Genomic DNA, 22120 nt, shown 5'->3' on the forward strand with positions numbered 1-22120 from the left:
CCAGCTGCTCCAATCAATCCCTGCCTGAGCATTGTGCTTCATTCAGTGTGTGCTTGCACTCTGAAGGTGCCAGGTCCCGTTCTGTGTTCTCTTGTCTGCCTATCCTGGAGGCTGTATTTCCAGGCCTGTCTGAACACGCTCCTAGCCTGTTCCTCCCACCTTCTAGGGGCCGATTACCTAGACCCGCTCCTGTATCTTGTCTGTCCTGTCTGAACTCGCTCCTAGCCTGTTCCTCCCGCCATCTAGGGGCCGATTACCTAGACCCGCTCCTGTATCTTGTCTGTCCTGTCTGAACTCGCTCCTAGCCTGTTCCTCCCGCCTTCTAGGGGCCGATTACCTAGACCGGCTCCTGTATCTTGTCTGTCCTGTCTGAACACGCTCCTTGCCTGTTCGTCCCGCCTCTCTGGGGGCTGTATTCCCAGACCCGCTCCTGTATCCCGCTGCAGTGTCGGTCTCTTCCGTACACTCAGTTCCAGTCTGAACTCTCTCCTATCCTTTACCTGTTTTGCCTCTATGTCCGTTCCTTTCCTTTTTCTGCAGTCTGAACTCGTACCCAACTTCTGCTTGTTGTCTCTGTACTCCCGTTTGTGTGTTTGTGGTCCACTCGCTACTTCACTGCGAGTACCTTGTGGGTATCTGGCTCTGCCTTTCCCTTCCTGTCTGTTCCGTGTGAGCAGAGCCCTGTTCCCCCTGCTCAGTCACGCTCCGCTCTGACTCCTTTGCTCACTGCTCCGGCAGTCTCGCTCCGCTCTGACTCCTTTGCTCACTGCTCCGGCAGTCTCGCTCCGCTCTGCTCTTGCTCACCGCTCCTGGCGGTCTCGTCCTGCTCTGCTCTTGCTCACCGCTCCTGGCGGTCTCGTCCTGCTCTGCTCTTGCTCACCGCTCCAGGCGGTCTCGTCCTGCTCTGCTCTTGCTCACCGCTCCAGGCGGTCTCGTCCTGCTCTGCTCTTGCTCACCGCTCCAGGCGATCTCGTCCTGCTCTGCTCTTACTCACCGCTCCAGGCGGTCTCGTCCTGCCCTGCTCTCGCTCACCTCTCTGGGCGGCCTCACTCTGCTGTGTTTGTCTGCCACATCTGTGGTTCTGTTCCAGAGTCCCAGTGTGTACTGGGTCCTATCCCGCCTGTGTTCCTGCCTGCTAGTGCCTTCCTGTCTGCACTCTAGCCGTGCTTGCCTGTACCCCCTTGCCTGCATACCCGCCTGCCCGCATACCAGTCGTGCCTGCCTATTCCCACCAGTCTGTGTGCCAGCCTAACCAGTCTGTTCCTGTATTCCCCTGTGTGGGTCAACAGCCGTGTCCGGGGTCTGTCCTGGAGTAGCACCTGGTCCCTCTGCTCGGTTCCTCCTGGGTGCACTGGCGTCGTATGCCGTCGTGCGACCCTGGTCGGATCGGGTGAATACCTAGTTACGCCCCTCCAGGCATTCACTCTCCGGCACGGTCCAGTGGAATCACACGCACACGCCGCTCAGCCCGGGCGTGTGCATTACACACGTTATGGCACAAGGCATAACAAATGGGATTAAATACCTTTTAGAGGTTAAATTTGAGTTAATCTATTCTAATTTCGTGGCATTATATTGACAATGCAACATATATTATCACCATAATAAATAGCCAAGACATTATTTTCCCTATGGGAAACTTAAGGAAAAGTATATGTACTGTAGGTTGTAAAACTCACTAAACACAGTAGTACAAAAACAGCACGAGTCTTTAAGGAGGCTGTCCAGGAAGGAGCTATTTATGACCTATACTTAAAGGGGTTGTGCCTTTGATGCGGGCTCTGACGTCAGCCGATCTGCTATAAGCGCCACCCAGCGGTCAGCGTTCATAGCAGATGAGCATTTCTGCTACACAAAGCAGGGCTTAAATGGTATTGTGAACAGTTAAGCAAGTTGAAGATGAAATAAACTCTCAAAGGCCTAAAGTTAAAGATGACACATTTACTTTGTATTTTAGCAAAAAAATATATTATGCAAAAGTGTGGGCACCCTTGGAGATTTGTGTGCTCAGATAACTTTCAGACCTTAACTAGCCTGTTAGGAAAGGTAATGCAAATTTCTCAGCTTTATAAATGGTCACTCTCCTTTAGCCTTGTGCCAAAAAACAGCAGCCATGGGTTCTTCTAAGCTGCTGCCTAGCACTCTGAAAATGAAAATGGTGGAGGCCCACAAAGCAACAAAGCAGGAGAAGGCTATAAGAAGATAGCAAAGCATTTTCAAGTTGCCCTTTCCTCAGTTTGAAATGTAATTAAGAAATGGCAGTTAACAGGAACAGTGGAGGTCAAGATAAGATCTGGAAGACCAATCAAAATATCAGTGAGGCCTGCTCATAGGATTGCTAGGGAGGCAAATAAGAACCCCTGCTTGACTGCAAAAGACCTTCAGAAACATTTAGCAGACTCTGGAGTTGTGGTACATTGTTCTGCTGTTCAGACACCTGCAAAAATATGGCCTTCATGGAAGAATCATCAGAAGAAAACTTCTGCATTCTCACCATAAACTTCAGCGTCAGAAGTATGCAAAAAAACATCTAAACCAGTCTGTGCATTTTGGAAACAAGTTCTGTGGACCAAGGAGGTTAAAATATAACTCTTTGGCCACAATGATCAAAGGTATGTGTGGAAAGAAAAGGGCACAGAATTTCAGGAAAAGAACATCTTAATAAAACTTAATAAAAAAACAAATATAATCCCATCTCACTTGTTTATTTTCACCAGGTAAACCAATATCAGTGCACAAAATTTAGAAATAAACATTTCTGACATGCAAAAACAAAAAAATTAGTGATCAATATAGCCACCTTTCTTTATGATGACACTCAACAGCCTTCCATCCATAGATTCTGTCAGTTGCTTGATCTGTTTTTGATCAACATTGCATGCAGCAGCCACCACAGCCTCCCAGACACTGTTCCGAGAGGTGTACTGTTTTCCCTCCCTGTAGATCTCACATTTTATGATGGACCACAGGTTCTCTATGGGGTTCAGATCAGGTGAACAAGGGGGCCATGTCATTATTTTTTCTTCTTTTAGACCTTTACTGGCCAGCCACGCTGTGGAGTAGTTGGATGCATGTGATGGAGCATTGTCCTGCATGAAAATCATGTTTTTCTTGAACGATACCAACTTCTTCCTGTTCCACTGCTTGAAGAAGTTGTCTTCCAGAAACTGGCAGTAGGTCTGAGAGTTGAGCTTCACTCCATCCTCAACCCGAAAAGGTCTCACAAGTTTATCTTTGATGATACCAGCCCATACCAGTACCCCACCTCCACCTTGCTGGCGTCTGAGTCGGAATGGAGCTCTCTGCCCTTTATTGATCCAGCCTCTGGCCCATCCATTTGGCCTATCAAGAGTAGTGTTGAGCCACCCCCGTAGTGTTCGAGTTCAGTTCGGTTCGTCGAACACCCGTATGTTCGCCGAACTGTTCGTCGAACACCTTCGAACACCGTTAAAACCAATGGCAGGCAAACTAAAACACATAGAAACACATAGAAAACACCTTCAAAGGTGTCCAAAAGCTGACAAACTGCTCAGAAGACACAACTAACACATGGAAAAGTGACAAGCAAATATAGTCATGCGAAAAGAAAAGAGGTGGAGGAGTAAAAGGAGGGGGAGACACAGATATAGGCATGTCATGCCCTTCTAAAACCAAAAAAGTGTGAAGCCGATACGGCCAGTCCGTTCCTGCCTGTGCGACCTCCGTGTCGCCGGGTTTGTGCCAGAGCTGCGGTGGACCCTGACGGCCAGCCCCGCTCTTCCAATACTGGTGCCTGTCCGCTGGTGGGTCGAGCGAGCCCCCCTGTGGTGGAGGCAGGTCTAAGCTTTTTAATTTAAATTGTCTCTCTAATTTGAATGAATACACTTTAAATCCTTTTACAAGGATCTATTGGAGGGCAAGTCTCATGCCAGCAACCGCGTAATTCCAGATCCAGTAGCGTCCACTAAAGCTGCTGCAGTTAAAAAGCTTTTATAAGGATCGAGCTCGGCGGTCCACCTCAAGGCGTCCTACCGCCAGTCCAAGCCCCTATGCCTTGGGGTGCCTCGCGATGCTCTTCACTGAGTATCCCGGGGGCCCGAAGCATTTCCTTTGAAAAAATTAAGTGTCCAAACTACAGGTGGTGTAGCTTGCTTAACAGCTGGGATAATCCGCTGACTAGCAGACACTGCTACTAGGCACAAAGTATTTCCTGGGCTATATGCAGTTAAAAATTTGTAATTAGATACTCTCGTTGGATGCTGAGAAAGCATTCCATAGAGTCTCCTGGCACGCCATATATTATTCTCTTAAAAAGCTTGGGGTAGGGGTCTAAGGGACCCTTTTATAGCCAAAATCACGGCCCTGTATCGCAATACATCACCTAGGCTGAAGATAAATGGAACTGTAGCACCCCGAGGGCTCGGTACCTATAGAGGTATTGCACCTCACCCAGAGGTGTGATATCTCACCCTCAGGAAAGGATGGAGTGTGGATCAGGACCCCGACACCTGCATGCATTACACCACATTGCCGTGGGGCAGGGCGACCAATATGCCACTGAGATGGGCACGACAGTCCCTGTCCCTGGCTGGAGTGGGGGGAGGGAACACCGAGGAAGGGGAACCCTGTAGTGCAGGAGCAGTGAGGAAGCAGTTCCTGGGTGCATTGAGAAGGGAGTATAAAAGGTGGACACCATCTTAGTTCAGTGCAGAGAAGTCTGAGCCGAAGTGACAGGGAGCAGGGGCTCTGCATGAGCTCTGCTCCGGAGGCGGGCCTAGCAACAGAGGCCCAGGCCTGGAAGAGGGAGAAGGAAGGAAGAGGAGCGGAGAAGGCTCCAGGAACGAGGAATGATGGGATCCCAGGGGTGTGGACGGGCGAGTCGCCACCGCACGCCCGAATCCACCTGCGTGGAGGGGTCAGGCCAAAGGGGGAGACCGGTCCCCGAAACTAGTGGAGGCAGGAAACGACCCTCAGCTATAAACCGGAGGCTGTGACATTTTATGTGGCGCAGCCCCTCACTACACCCGCTAGGAAGGCACCACATAGGGTCAGGGAAACTGGCGCCAAGTTTACCAAGAGGAGGCCCGAGGCAGCCGGACAGAAGCGTTGGTATGAAAGGCCAAACAAAGGACACACAAAGGGGGTCCTGTGAAGCACTCCAAAGTTATCTGGGAGTTGTCTGAGCCCCTCACCTGGTGAGCACAGTACGACGTGGGCAGCCGTTTCCTGCAGAAGTGGTCTGGATAATAAGAACTGTGAGTAAAGGCCCTGGACTGCATCACTGACTCCGTGTTGTTAGTGCTGCTGCCCTGCACCATCACCCCCATCCTCCGCATACACTGCCCTGAGGCTATACTCCTCCCGTGGGGAGTTATACTACGCTCTGCTGCACCCACAACACCAGCCTCAGCGGTCTGCCCTGCAGCGGCGGTTCACTCTGACCGCAATCCACGGGTGGCGTAGTCAGACATTTAAACATCAAAACCACATAAATAGTTCCGCCACTGGTTTGACCGCCCTGAGCCACGGAACCGGGTCGCTGCCACGGAGACTACAACCCCCAGCATCCACCAAAAAGGGTCCGGCTCCGGGTGTCCCAAGGCCCAGGGGGCGCGTCAGAACATTTTCATCACCTTTCATAATCACCAATGGGACAAGGCAGGGATGTCCTCTGTCCCCTCTCTTATACATTCTAGTGACGAAGCACCTGCTCTCATCAATTTGCCATAACCCTAATATTAGGTGGATTGAGGTGGGAGGCACCGAGTACAAGTGCTCTGCATTTGCTGATGATGTCCTAGTATATATCACTCAATCACATATATCCATCCCTGCTGTTATGGCTGAAATAGATCACTTTGTTACATGGTCAAATTTTAAAATCAATGCAGCGAATTCTGAGGCCCTCGATGTCTCCCTCCCCAAATCCATACAGGATTCCATCCAGTCCAACTTTCCCTTTGCCTGGCCCTCACAGGGTATCAAATAGTTAGGAATTCCTATTCATAGAGACCTCTCCCGTCTATGTTATCTTAATTTTGGGCCCTTTATTGAACAACTCCATACAGACCACGGTTGGCAAGTTAGAACAGTAAGATTCACTACGTGAACCACTGGTGTTTTGTGGAAAAGCACATGTACACTGTGTTCCAAATTATTATGCAAAAAGTGTTTAGGAGTGATAAGGGAAGAATTTGTTTGTTTGTCAGTTAAACTCATTGATGGTGATGTGAGTCAGGGCTCTTTATATCACTGCAAGCAATTGCAGACAGCTGTGCTAATTAGTTTGGCAGGTGTGTCCAATGAAAGGCAAGACTACTTAAGAAGGCTGTCCCACATTATTAAGCAGCCTACATTTTCTGCCAAAATGGGAAAGAAAAAGGATGTGTCGGCTGCTGAGAAGCAACAAATTGTGGAGTGTTTAGGTCAAGGCATGACTACAATCAACATTGCCAAGACACTTCATCCTGATCATCGCACAATCAAGAAGTATGTAGCTGATTCACAGTACACACGTGTGCTTGCTGATAAGGTAAAATTGAGGACTCTTTCCTACAGGCAATTACATCAGGTTAAAAGAGCAGCGGCAAAAAAGCCTTGTCATAGCAGCAGACAAGTTTTTGAAGGTGCTAGTGCCTCCAACGTCCCCCGAACAACAAGATGCAGAGTACTTCAGAGGTTTATGCTGTGCGTAAGCCATCCTGTCGACCTCCTCTATCCACTGCACACAAGCAGAAACGGCTCCAGTGGGCCAAACAATACATGAAGACTGACTTCAAAACTGTTTTGTTCACCGATGAGTGCCGTGCAATGGTCGATGGTCCAGGTGGATGGAGTGGAGGATGGCTGGTTGATGGACACCCCACGCAAACAAGGCTACGGCGCCCACAAGGAGGAGGTGGAGTAATGTTTTGGGCTGGAATCATGGGGAGAGAGATTGTCGGCCCCTTTAGGATCCCTGAAGGGGTAAAGATGAACTCCATAATGTATGTGGAGTTTCTCAAACAGCACTTCCTGCCATGGTTCAAGAAGAAGAACCGTGTATTCCACAGCAAGATCATTTTCATGCATGATAATGCACCGTCTCATGCTGCACATAACACATCTGCATCTCTGGCTGATATGGGCATAAAAGGGGACAAACTTCTGGTGTGACCCCCATGCTCCCCTGACCTCAACCCCATTCAGAACCTCTGGAGCATCATCAAAAGGAGTGTCTATGATGGCGGGAGGCAGTTCACATCTAAGCAACAGCTCTGGGAGGGTATTCTGTCCTCATGCAAAACAATTGAAGCAGAAACCATCCAAAACCTGACAAATTCAATGGACGAGACAGTTCAGAAGCTCCTTTCGAACAAGGGGTCCTATGTGCAAATGTAACATCACCTAGAATAAAGTTTTGAGTTGAAAACTGTTTGATTTCAGTTTCTTATAACCTGCTAATGCTTATAATTTCAAAAATGACCATTTTTTCTTTATTAAAATGAAAAGGTTGATCGAAGAGTGTGGGGGGTCTAAGAGTGTGGCAACCCAGTAGTCAGGATTACTTCGAATTCTGACAATCTGAGGGTCATGTTGCAGGTAGTGCAGCCAGAAGTCACTCATGTGTCTTGCGCATCTAGGAGCCCCAAAATTATTTTCCGGGCTAGATGCAGCTAAAAATTATTAATAATTTTAAATCTGGTGGAGCTTAGTATAAATGGCCTAATAGAATCAGTACTGCACACTGCTACAAAGCCCAAATTATTTTCCAGCCAAGATACAGATAAACACGATTAGTAATTTTAAAGCTTAAAACGGTTGGTGAGGTGATTTTAACAAATCATCAAGCTTTTACTCTCCCCAGGATGACACAGGGGTAGAAAAGTCGTTTCGGATCCATGATTCATGTCTACATTATCAGTGGAGAGCCGCGTGCGCTTATCTGTCAGCACACCACCAGCAGCGCTGAACACACGTTCAGACATGGCTGCGGGGCATGACAAAATCTCCAAGGCGTAAGTGGCGAGCTCCGGCCATTTATCCAGATTGGAAGCCCAAAAAGAGCAAGGGTCTAGTGACACAGTCATGGCTTCAATGTTTACTTGGAGATACTCCTGTACCATCGTCTCTAGGCGTTGACTATGTGTCAGACTTCTTGTCTCCTGTGGCCTTGCAAAGGATGGGCTAAAAAAGTGGTGAAATGATTCCGCAAAATTGATGTTACCAGCAGATACTGTGGTTCTGTTACGGTTTGAGTGCTGAACACTCGACGGTCCCATGGTTGGCAAGTTGGAACTGTGAGATTCACTACATGCACCACTGGTGTTTTGTGGAAAAGCACATGTAAGATTCTGCAACAGTCTCTGCTGATACTCCTGCATGCAACAGTTTGGCAACCCAGTAGTCAGGATTATTTCTAATTCTCACAATTCGAGGGTCATGTTGCAGGTAGTGCAGCAAGAAGGCACTCATGTGTCTTGCGCATCCAGGAGCACCAAGTCCCTGTTGTGTTGGTGGCGAGGTAACAATCATGCTTCCTTCCTCTGTCCTCTCCCCCCAACCTCGCACAGCAGAAATATGATCAAGGTCTCCCTCATCTGATGAGTCTTCCATCAGTTCGTCCTCCACTTCTTCCTGGGATCCTGCACCTTCCTCACTAGTTTGGCTGCTACCATGCGCCCTGGTAAAACCATCTCCCCCACCCTCACATGCCTGCCGCCTTGGTGCTGCCGACCGTCTGGACATTGCAGATGTTAGCCCTTCCACATACAACTCCTCCTCCTCTACTTCCTCCACCTCCTCTTGTGCCACCACCTGACTCCGAATTCTGTTTAACATGTGCTCCAGCATGTAAATCACCGGAATAGTCATGCTGATAATGGCATCGTCAGCACTAAACATCTTCGTCGCCATTTCAAAACTGTGCAGAAGGGTGCATAGGTCCCTGATCTGAGACCACTCCTCCAGCGTGATTTGCCCCACCTCTGGATCTCGTTGGCCCAGGCTATACGTCAGAACGTATTGCACCAGGGCTTGTCGGAGTTGAATTCCACCGGGTAGGCACATCGCATTTTAGCCGGTGAAGTGGCAGGCCCAGCGACTTCTGTAGAGATGTAAGTCGCTGAGCTGAGGGATGCGAACGGCGGAAGTGAGCACACAGCGACCGTGCCCTCTGCAGAAGGCCATCTAGTCCGGGATAGTGGGCTAAAAATTGCTGGACAACCAGGTTCAACACGTGAGCCATACAAGGCACGTGTGTGACATTGCCCCGGCGAAGGGCCGCACCCAGGTTTGCAGCACTGTCGCACACGGCCTTCCCTGGTTTCAGGTCCAGTGGAGACAACCATTTATGAAACTGGTTCTCCAGAGCTGACCACAAGTCCTCAGCTGTGTGACTCACATTTCCCAGACATTTCAAAGTAAAAACCGCCTGATGATGTTGAGCCCTGCTGCCAGCATAGTAAAGAGGTGTGCAGGATCCCTTCTGCGCAGTTAAAAAGCTTGTGGCATGACCAGACAGGCTTTGGGTGCAGGTGGAGGACCGAGAGGAGGTTGAGGAGGCAGAAGCAATGGAGGAACTTTGAGATAAAGAGGATTGACGCACAACTCGTGGGGAAGGCAAGACTTGGACAGCAGCCCCTTGTCCTGCTGTCACCATAGTTACCCAGTGCCCAGTCAGCGACATGTAACGCCTCTGTCCATGCCTACTCGTCCAAGTGTCTGTGGTGAAATGCACCCTGTCACACACAGAGTTTCTCAAAGAAGCAGTGATGTTGTGTGCGACATGCTGGTGGAGCGCAGGCACACCTTTCTTTGAGAAGTAGTGCCGACTAGGCATCTGGTACTTGGGCACTGCGACGGACATAAGGTCTCGAAAATCCTCTGTGTCCACCAGGCGGAAAGGAAGCATTTCTGTAGCCAAGAGCTTGCAGATGGTGAAATTCAACCTCTTAGCTTTCTCATGGCTAGGAGGAAATGGTCTTTTACTTGTCCACATCTGAGGGACCGAGTGCTGGCTGTTGTGCTTAGACGGGGCTGAGAAGGGTGTCCCCGGCAAACTGCAAGTCTGTGAGGAAGATGCAGGCGGACATGTTAGGTTGCCTTAATCCAAAGGTGGTGCTATAGATGTTGGACAGCGCTGAACACCAGCTGGTTTTACCACCTCCAAAGAAAATGATGACCTGCCAATCACGCTGGCTGTTGCGGGTAAAGAGGTGGCAGGTCTGCGCCCCAAAACAGGTGTGACTGCTGTCCCCCCAGTCACAGAGGATGAAGAGGCCGCGGATGCACAAGATGTGGCAGACGCTGGTTGGCCCGGCCGGCTAGGCTGCATTGTAGCACAGTGAGCTTCCCACTGCAACTTATGCTTCATGTCCATGTGCCGGTTCATGCATGAAGTACTCAAACTATGTATTTTTTGGCCTCTACTTAGCTTTTGCTGACAAATGTTACAGATAACACGAGTTGGGTCATCTTTATCGATCTGAAAAAATGCCCAGGCTATGCAAGGCTTAGCACCCATGCGACCTGAAGAGCCACCACGACTTGTGGTCAGAGGCAGAGTTGTGTTTGAGGATGCAGATGTTGACGTGCTTCCAGTACTACGTCTCTGTCCAGGAAGGCGCAACCTGACCTCGTCGTCACTAGCATCCTCCTCCACCTCCTCTGCTGACCTCATCTCTTGGCTGACTGTGGGTTGACAGTAAGTGGGATCTCCAACCTCATCATCATCACCCTGTGTGTTATCACACCCGTCGTCCTCAGAGTCAACCTGTTCCTGCCCTGACAAAAAACTAAAGTTGTCGCTCCAATCTGGTATTTGAGTCTCATCATCGTCTTCCTCATTGTCTCCACCAACAGGAGTTACAGTTTGGGAACGAGGGTCTACATTATGGTCAGAACCTTCTGCGTCTGGTCCTGGATCCGACTCATAAAGATTCTGGGCATCAGTGCAGATCATTTCCTCGTCTGGATTCACAGAAGCTCTGGAGCCGACCTCTGATTCCCAGGCTATAGTATGAGTAAACAGCTCTGCAGACTCAACCATCTGTTCTACCCCATACTCAGACGGGCAGCTGGAGACTTGGGAGCTGTGAGGAAGCAAGTGCGATTGGGGAGACACGTCTGAGGACTGGAGTATTTGTGATGTTGAAGTTGAGGTGGAGGAGAGCCCACTTGAAGGAGCACTTGATATCCGTTGAAGCACCTGCTGTTTTTGTGCCTCATCTGGAATTTGTAGCGATTGGCGCGGCCGTAAGAAAGGGATCTTATCACATTGTCCGCTAAAAGAACTAGACATTTTAGTTTGGCTGGAAGATGGTCTTTCTTCTGCAGATGTTACTGTTGCTTTAACACCTACTCCACGGACACAACCTTTTTTCCCCTTCCCAACACGCCTATTCCCCTTTCCACCAGCAACAGGCCTTTTTCCACTCATTTTGGTGGTTAACTAATTCACAACTCTGGAGTTGTTTGCACAAAAAAACAATGGATGGGAACCGAGCAGAGCTGAGTGGCCAAACTGTGGTATTAGGCCAAAAGTATTGGCTGGGTTAGATGCAGAAAAAAATTATATTGAATTTGCAACCTGATGGAGGTCAGTATAGATGGACTAATAGACCAAGTCCCACACACTGCTAGAAGCCTAAATATTTTTTCAGAGGTAGATGCAGAAAAAAATTATATTGAATTTGCAACCTGATGGAGGTCAGTATAGATGGACTAATAGACCAAGTCCCACACACTGCTAGAAGCCTAAATATTTTTTCAGAGCTAGATGCAGAAAAAAATTATATTGAATTTGCAACCTGATGGAGGTCAGTATAGATGGACTAATAGACCAAGTCCCACACACTGCTAGAAGCCTACATATTTTTTCAGAGCTAGATGCAGAAAAAAATTATATTGAATTTGCAACCTGATGGAGGTCAGTATAGATGGACTAATAGACCAAGTCCCACACACTGCTAGAAGCCTACATATTTTTTCAGAGCTAGATGCAGAAAAAAATTATACTGAATTTGCAACCTGATGGAGGTCAGTATAGATGGACTAATAGACCAAGTCCCACACACTGCTAGAAGCCTAAATATTTTTTCAGAGCTAGATGCAGAAAAAAATTATATTGAATTTGCAACCTGATGGAGGTCAGTATAGATGGACTAATAGACCAAGTCCCACACACTGCTAGAAGCCTTAATATTTTTTCAGAGCTAGATGCAGAAAAAAATTACATTGAATTTGCAACCTGATAGAGGTCAGTATAGATGGACTAATAGACCAAGTCCCACACACTGCTAGAAGCCTAAATATTTTTTCAGAGCTAGATGCAGAAAAAAATTATATTGAATTTGCAACCTGATGGAGGTCAGTATAGATGGACTAATAGACCAAGTCCCACACACTTCTAGAAGCCTAAATATTTTTTGAGAGCTAGATGCAGAAAAAAATTATATTGAATTTGCAACCTGATCGAGGTCAGTATAGATGGACTAATAGACCAAGTCCCACACACTGCTAGAAGCCTAAATATTTTTTCAGAGCTAGATGCAGAAAAAAATTATATTGAATTTGCAACCTGATGGAGATCAGTATAGATGGACTAATAGACCAAGTCCCACACACTGCTAGAAGCCTAAATATTTTTTCAGAGCTCGATGCTGAAAAATTTTTTTTTTAATTTTCAACCTGATGGAGGTCAGTATAGATGGACTAATAGACCAAATCCCACACACTGCTAGAAGCTGAAATATTTTTTTACAGCTAGATGCAGAAAAAAATTATATTGAATTTGCAACCTGATGGAGGTCAGTATAGATGGACTAATAGACCAAGTCCCACACACTGCTAGAAGCCTAAATATTTTTTCAGAGCTAGATGCAGAAAAAAATTATATTGAATTTGCAACCTGATGGAGGTCAGTATAGATGGACTAATAGACCAAGTCCCACACACTGCTAGAAGCCTAAATATTTTTTCAGAGCTCGATGCAGAAAAAAAATTATATTGAATTTGCAGCCTGATGGAGGTCAGTATAGATGGACTAATAGACCAAGTCCCACACACTGATAGAAGCCTAAATATTTTTTCAGAGCTAGATGCAGAAAAAAATTATATTGAATTTGCAACCTGATGGAGGTCAGTATAGATGGACTAATAGACCAAGTCCCACACACTGCTAGAAGCCTAAATATTTTTTCAGAGCTAGATGCAGAAAAAAATTATATTGAATTTGCAACCTGATGGAGGTCAGTATAGATGGACTAATAGACCAAGTCCCACACACTGCTAGAAGCCTAAATATTTTTTCAGAGCTCGATGCAGAAAAAATTTTTTTTTAATTTGCAACCTGGTGGAGGTTAGTATAGACGGACTAATAGAACAAGTCCCACACACTGCTAGAAGCCTAAATATTTTTTCAGAGCTACATGCAGAAAAAAATTATATTGAATTTGCAACCTGATGGAGGTCAGTATAGATGGACTAATAGACCAAGTCCCACACACTGCTAGAAGCCTAAATATTTTTTCAGAGCTAGATGCAGAAAAAAATGATATTGAATTTGCAACCTGATGGAGGTCAGTATAGATGGACTAATAGACCAAGTCCCACACACTGCTAGAAGCCTAAATATTTTTTCAGAGCTAGATGCAGAAAAAAATTATATTGAATTTGCAACCTGATGGAGGTCAGTATAGATGGACTAATAGACCAAGTCCCACACACTGCTAGAAGCCTAAATATTTTTTCAGAGCCAGATGCAGAAAAAAATTATATTGAATTTGCAACCTGATGGAGGTCAGTATAGATGGACTAATAGACCAAGTCCCACACACTGCTAGAAGCCTAAATATTTTTTCAGAGCTAGATGCAGAAAAAAATTATATTGAATTTGCAACCTGATGGAGGTCAGTATAGATGGACTAATAGACCAAGTCCCACACACTGCTAGAAGCTGAAATATTTTTTCAGAGCTAGATGCAGAAAAAAATTATATTGAATTTGCAACCTGATGGAGGTCAGTATAGATGGACTAATAGACCAAGTCCCACACACTGCTAGAAGCCTAAATATTTTTTCAGAGCTAGATGCAGAAAAAAATTATATTGAATTTGCAACCTGATGGAGGTCAGTATAGATGGACTAATAGACCAAGTCCCACACACTGCTAGAAGCCTAAATATTTTTTCAGAGCTCGATGCAGAAAAAAATTATATTGAATTTGCAACCTGATGGAGGTCAGTATAGATGGACTAATAGACCAAGTCCCACACACTGCTAGAAGCCTAAATATTTTTTCAGAGCTCGATGCAGAAAAAAAATATTTTTAATTTGCAACGTGATGGAGGTCAGTATAGATTGACTAATAGACCAAATCCCACACACTGCTAGATGCTGAAATATTTTTTTAGAGCTAGATGAAGAAAAAAATTATGTTGAATTTGCAACCTGATGGAGGTCAGTATAGATGGACTAATAGACCAAGTCCCACACACTGCTAGAAGCCTAAATATTTTTTCAGAGCTAGATGCAGAAAAAAATTATATTGAATTTGCAACCTGATGGAGGTCAGTATAGATGGACTAATAGACCAAGTCCCACACACTGCTAGAAGCTGAAATATTTTTTTCAGAGCTAGATGTAGAAAAAAATTATTTTTAATTTGCAACCTGGTGGAGGTCAGTATAGATGGACTAATAGAACAAGTCCCACACACAGCTAGAAGCCTAAATATTTTTTCAGAGCTAGATGCAGAAAAAAATTATATTGAATTTGCAACCTGATGGAGGTCAGTATAGATGGACTAATAGAATGATGCTATGCCCAAAAGGTTTTACTTCACTAGGTGCAGTAAAAAAATTGGTATTCTATACACAGGTGGTGTAGCTTGCAACACAGATAGGCTACTCCAGTGACTAACACACTCTGCAATAGGCCAAAAAGGATTTGCTTTGCTAGATTTACCCAAATGCTGTGAAAAAAATTTGCATAGCACTGGCACAGACCTGCCTGATAAAAGTCGTATGAAATGATGTAACCTAGTCCTTAAAAGGACTGCAATCACAACTCTTCCCTACTCCCAAGCTATCTGTAGATTTGTGCGAAAATTGTCTTGAAATTAACAAAGTATAGCGCACACAGCAACAGCGGTGCCGTCTAACACGCAGCTGCAGCAGTGAGAAAATGGTGGCGACAGGGAAAATGGCTGGGTCTTATAGGGCAAGGACATGTGACATACACTGCCAATGACACATGCTCTTGCTTGTGTGAACAAAAAGCAGTTCGCTCCGTGTGTGCGCTGCTGATAGGCTGACAGACTGCACCTCCCCACTGTAAATGCGGTAAAGAGAAAAAAAAATGGAGATCTTCTTTATTCCTGCAGAGATCCATCCCCTGCCCCTCCCCCCGCCCCGCTGTACACTCAAACTGCGTATTAACATTAATTTTCAGCATTACTGATAAAAAATCCAGTTATGATTTTGGTGCACGAACAGTTATCGAACATAACCTCGAACAGCCGAATTTTTTTCAAATCGTTCGTGTTCGCCGAACGGCTCGAACACCGCCCAAAACAGCTCGAATTTGAGATTGGCGAACAGTTCGAGTTGAACACCGCTCATCTCTAATCAAGAGTCACTCTCATTTCATTAGTCCATAAAACCGTTGAAAAATCAGTCTTATCAGTCTTAAGATATTTTTTGGCCCATTCTTGACGTTTTTTCTTATGTTTCTTGTTCAAAGGTGGACGTTTTTCAGCCTTCCTTACCTTGGCCATGTCCCTGAGTATCGCACACCTTGTGCTTTTTGATACTCCAGTAACGTTGCAGCTCTGAAATATGGCAAAACTGGTAGCGAATGGCATCTTGGCAGCTTCACGCTTGATTTTCCTCAATTCATGGGCAGTTATTTTGCGCCTTTTTTGGCCAACATGCTTCTTGCGACCCTGTTGGCTATTTGCCATGAAACGCTTGATTGTTCGGTGATCACGCTTCAAAAGTTTTGGAAATTTCAAGACTGCTGAATCCCTCTGCAAGACATCTCACAAATTTGGACTTTTCAGAGCCCGTCAAAACTCTCTTCTGACCTATTTTGCCAAAGGAAAGGAAGTTGCCTAATAACTAAGCACACCTTATATAGGGTGTTGATGTCATTAGACAACACCCCTCCTAATTACAGAGATGCACATCACCAGATTTACTTAATTGGTAGTTGGCTGTTAAGCCTATGCAGCTTGGAGTAGGACAACATGTATAAAAAGTATCAAAGTGATCAAAATACGCATTTGCCTAATAATTCTGCACCCGGTGTAGACTACCTCAAAAGGCACAAGCTGAAGGTTTTACAATAGCCCTCACAGTCTCTTGATCTGAACATCATTGAAAATCTGTGGCTACACCTCAAAATAGCAGTGCATGCAAGACGATCCAGGAATCTCACAGAACTGGAGGAATTTTCCAAGGAAGAATGGATGAAAATCCCTCAAACAAGAATTGAAAGACTCTTGGCTGGCTACAAAAAGTGTTTACAAGCTGTGATCCTCTCAAAAGGGGGTGCTAGTAGGTACTAACCATGCAGGGTGCCCAAACCTTTGCATTTCCTCATTTTCCTTTTTGTAATTTTTAAAATGTAAAAAATGAAAATACATATATTTTTTATGCCTGAAATACAAAGGAAATGTGTCATCTTTAACTTTAGGACTTTTAGAGATCATTTCATCTTCAACTTGCTTAACTGTTCACAATACCATTAATCCAGTAATTTTGACTAGGGGTGCCCCAACTTTTACATGCGATTGTATGGACCATAACAAACCATTGTTTGAAGATGACTAACTGTCCTCTATGTGACAATGTTCTAAGCATGTTCTGTGACTTGTACACAGTTTATTATGCAGGACAAGAGAGTAGGTGAGCTGTGACAAAACCCTGTGTAAAAGGTGGTGTTACCTTTCATAGCATTTCTGCTTGTCATGATAATGAGCTGATTTCTGAGGTGTGATCTCTACATAATATGAAGTGTCACCTTATCCCGTTTCTGACCTTAGACATATCCATACGTCCGTGTGGCCTGGTACTTACCGACCTGGGACGTATGGATATGTCTAGGTGATTTTGCGCGCACAGAGGATGTCACTGCCAGGTGTTAGCTGATTCTGACAGCTTACACCTGGCTCTCAGTGTCAGGAGCAGTGCCTGCACCGCTCCCGGCACTTTAACCCCATAAATGCAGTGATCGCAACATTTAGCGAGTAGGCAGAGAGACAGAAGCCCCTCTGCTCTTGGATCGGAGACATGTGACAATTGACAAAAGCCTGCAAGGGGCTGAAACGTTTTGTTGTAGTTTTCCTACATGTGGAATAAATGAATTGATCGTATACACGTGAATGCCGGGATCCTTCTACTTTGCTTATAACAGCAATCAGACTCAGAAAGTGAAAGTCAAAAAGTGGAAAAAAGTTGTAAAAATATTTTTTTAAAATCACAAAATAATAAAAAAAATATATATATATTGTACCCATAAATAAATATTATGAAAAAACAAAAACAACAATAAAAGTACACATATTTGGTATCGCCGCCTCAGAAAGACCTGACCTATAAAACTAAAAAGAAAGAGAGGTTCTCCAGTGATGGCAAACAGTTAAAATCCGTCTTTATTGTAGGAATCTTAAAATATAGATGCGCCGCTTCACAGGCAATATCCAAAAATAAAGAAACCAACGAGTTTTAGCGAGATGCCTTAATCATGGTATGTGAATGAGACCTTAGTGTTTCCTTAAATAAACACACATCCAAGAATCTCCAAGGGTGTGAGATCAATTAATCAGTTAATAACACCTGAGAATTAACTCTATAGGTGTTGGTCACAAAAAGGTCTCATGATACCCATAGCTATAGAGAGAAAAAATAAGGTTAAAAACATGAGAATTAATTGCCATGTAAAATACAAATCTTCAACGAAAATGGAGAATTATTTTAATTAATTATATTTTAAAATAAGGTCTTGACGGGTATTCATACCTTGCGGTACTCTAGTATGCAGCTTAAAAATCCAAAAAGTTTCTCTATTTAATGCCTTCCTCCTTCTGTCCCCTCCTCTTACTGGTCTAAAAACCTTCTCTATACCTGAAAACCTCATTGCACTTACATCTCCTCTATGGATATGGGAGAAATGTTTAGATACCGCTGACATGTTGCAAGCTGTGGGATTAATTGCATCTTATAAATGTCTACGAATACGTTTTTTCAGGGGTCCCATAGCTATAGAGAGAAAAAATAAGGTTAAAAACATGAGAATTAATTACCATGTACAAATCTACAACGAAAATAGAGAATTATTTTAATTAATTATATTATACAATAAGGTCTTGGCGAGTATTCATACCTAGCGGTACTCTAGTGTGCTAAGTTAGTGGTCGTTGTCTGGCAGGAAACTTGTCTCTTTTCATTCAATAATAAATTTAGTCATCTAATTGAATTTTATGGATGCTATATAGATGACATAATCATTACTTGGAAAGGACCAGTATAGATAGAGAAGGTTTTTAGACCACCTACTGACAAGGGCAGGGGGATAGTCTTATTAAATGCCTCCCTGTATCGGAGAGAAAATATGATCATTGTCAATAATGATAACTCGTATACTAAACTGGGTTGTGACCCAACTAAAACTTACTTAGTGGAGCTGTCCAAATTATTATACAAAGGAGTTTATACAGGAGCCATTGACACCAAAATTTAGGACTATTTGTATATAAACCATCCTATTACACCCATTTATCATGCTCTCCCTAAGATCCACGAATTGTCTCCCCCCCCCTCCTTTTAGACACATTATTGCAGGTATTGAGGGGTTGGGAGAAAGACTGGGGGAATGGGTTGATCTTTATCTCCAACCTCTTGTCAGCCTACTACCAGGTTTCATTAGAGATACAAAGATGTTGATTACTTCTCTAGATAAACACCCCTGGAATTCTAAATTTAAATGGTTAATGTGTGATGTGATTAATTTATAGCAATCTATTCCTCACAACGTTGAAATATCCAGCTTACAATTTTTTTGAAAAAACATAGTTTATATAAAACTAAAATTCAGGAGTTCCTACTTGCATCAAGTTCTTTTTTATCAAACAACTATTTTTCTTTTGATGGTCAGTTTTTTCTCCAGACACGAGGAGTTAGCATGGGAGGGAAATTTTTCCCATCCCTTGCTAACTTAGTGGTCGCTGTCTGGGAGGAAACTTGTCTTTTTTCATTCAATAATAAATTTAGTCATCTAATTGAATTTTATGGACGCTCTATAGATGACATAATCATTATTTGAAATGGACAAGATAGTGAAATCAATACTTTCATGTCATATACAAGTGCTTCTCATGAAATTAGAATATCATGGGCAGCATGGTGGCACAGTGGTAAGCGCTGCAGCCTTGCAGCGTTAAAGTCCTGGTTTCAAATCCCACCAAGGACAACATCTGCAAGGAGTTTGTATGTTCACCCCATGATTGCGTGGGTTTCCTCCGGGTACTCTGGTTTCCTCCCACATTCTAAAGACATACTGATAGGGAATTTAGATTGGGAGCCCCAATGGGGACAGTTGTCACCAGTGTGTCAGAGGTGACAGTCGTCCTGCAGTTGGTTGCAGGAGATCTCTACGTTTGGCATTACAGACATCTTCTTAGCTGGCTGTCTCTAGAACCCAGCGGCTAGCTCCCTGACCTGGGTGTATAAATACCTGGTGTGTCTGAGAGGGAGGTGCTGGCGACATTCATTACTACTTGTGAGGCTTTAGCAAGAGCAGTACTTCATCCTCTCTGGAGCTTGAGGTCGTGTGCGCATTTGTTTAGAGTCGTCTAAAGCTAAGCAATCCCCCCTGTTTGTCTACCCTTGTTTCCTATAGAGTTTAGTGGAGATCAATTAGTGCTCATCTCCTCCCATCCCTAGCCTTAGCCATATGTCAGGGAAAGTCAGGGCGAGGCACGCGTGCGGCGATTGGTGAAGAACCAATATAGGGACGGTAGTTGAGACAGCATGAGACTAGACCAGTTTTTTCTTCTATCCTTCCAGTAGACGGGCATGGCGTCAGGAGATGGAACAGGATCCTTGATGTGAACAGCTGGCTGAGACGATGGTGCAGACAACAAGGATTTGGATTCCTGGACCACGGTGTGAATTACCTCTATGATGGACTCCTTGCCAGAGACGGACTACACCTCAACAAACCCGGGAAACACACATTCGCCAGGAGACTCGCAACACTCATCAGGAGGGCGTTAAACTAGAAGAAGAGGGGATGGGAAGAAAAACGCCGGACACGAACATGCAACCAGAGAACATACTAATGAAAGATATGAAGTGCGACAAAGAAGGTCCAAGACAAGATACTTGGAAGGGAGGTAAGAAAATTTCTAATACAATCCACAGGGAGAAGATTGGAACAAAACAAAATCGTGTAAACTGCGTGCTAGCAAATGCCAGGAGCCTGACAAACAAGATGGATGAACTGGAAGCAGAAATATCTACAGGTAACTATGACATAGTGGGAATAACCGAGACATGGTTGGATGAAAGCTATGACTGGGCAGTTAACTTACAGGGTTACAGTCTGTTTAGAAGGGATCGAAGAAATCGGAAAGGGGGTGGAGTCTGTCTATATGTAAAGACGTGTCTAAAGCCTACAATACGGGAGGATGTATGGGAGGGAAATGAGGAGGTCGAGTCCTTATGGGTGGAGATACATGGGGCAAAAAACAATAATAAAATTATCATAGGAGTCTGTTATAAACCACCAAATATAGCAGAAGCCACGGAAAGTCTATTAATGAGACAAATAGACGAAGTAGCAAAAAATAACGAGGTGATTATTATGGGGGACTTCAAACAATTTATCGGAGGAAATGCAAAGTGATAAAGTAAACCCTCCGCTAAATATCACCCACCTAACCCAGGAGGAAGTTCAGAAACGCCTAAATAATATCAAAATAGACAAGTCACCAGGCCCAGATGGCATACACCCCCGGGTACTAAAAGAATTAAGTAATGTGATAGACAGACCGCTGTATCTTATATTCAAGCACTCTTTATGGACAGGGACTGCCCCACTAGACTGGCGCCAAGCAAATGTGGTACCAATATTCAAAAAGGGGTCTAAAAGTGACCCTGGGAACTATAGACCAGTCAGCTTAACGTCTGTTGTGGGTAAATTGTTTGAAGGATTTCTTAGAGATGCTATTGTAGAATATCTTAATGATAATAACTGTCTAACTCCATATCAACATGGATTCATGAGAGATCGCTCCTGCCAAACAAACCTGATTGCCTTCTACGAGGAGGTGAGCTCACAGCTGGACCGGGGAGAGTCAGTGGATGTTGTATACCTTGACTTCTCCAAAGCGTTTGATACCGTGCCACACAAAAGGTTGGTATATAAAATGAGAATGCTTGGTCTGGGGGATAATGTGTGCAAGTGGTTAAATAGCTGGCTGAGTGATAGAAAGCAGAGGGTGGTTATCAATGGAGTAAGCTCAGGGTGTGTCAGGGTTACTAGCGGGGTGCCTCAAGGGTCTGTCTTGGGCCCTATATTATTTAATATATTTATTAATGATCTAGTGGAAGGGTTGCATAGTAAAATAGCAATATTTGCAGATGATACTAAACTTTGTAAAGTAGTTAACACAGATGAGGATAGGGCACAGCTACAGGAGGATTTAGATAAATTGGGGAGTTGGGCCAAAAAATGGCAAATGGGGTTCACTGCCGATAAATGTAAGGTCATGCACATGGGAAAGAAAAACAGCAGTCACCCATACATATTAAATGGGAAAACGTTGGGGAAATCTGACATGGAGAAGGACCTGGGCGTCTTGGTTAATAGCAAATTAAATTGGAGTGCCCAGTGTCAGGCAGCAGCTGCGAAGTCAAATAGAGTCATGGCATGCATCAGAAGAGGAATAGGGGCATATGATGAGAACATTGTTCTTCCTCTGTATAAAGCGCTGGTAAGGCCGCACTTAGAATATTGTGCACAGTTCTGGGCTCCGGTGCTCAGGAAAGACATATTGGAGCTAGAGAGGGTACAAAGGAGGGCGACTAAGGTAATAAAGGGAATGGAGGGACTAGAATACCCAGAGAGGTTGTCAAAATTAGGCCTATTTACGTTG

Source organism: Phyllobates terribilis, unplaced genomic scaffold (genome assembly GCF_046119375.1).
Source record: "Phyllobates terribilis strain yellow unplaced genomic scaffold, ASM4611937v1 Scaffold_5__5_contigs__length_657084704, whole genome shotgun sequence".
NCBI lineage: Eukaryota > Metazoa > Chordata > Amphibia > Anura > Dendrobatidae > Phyllobates > Phyllobates terribilis.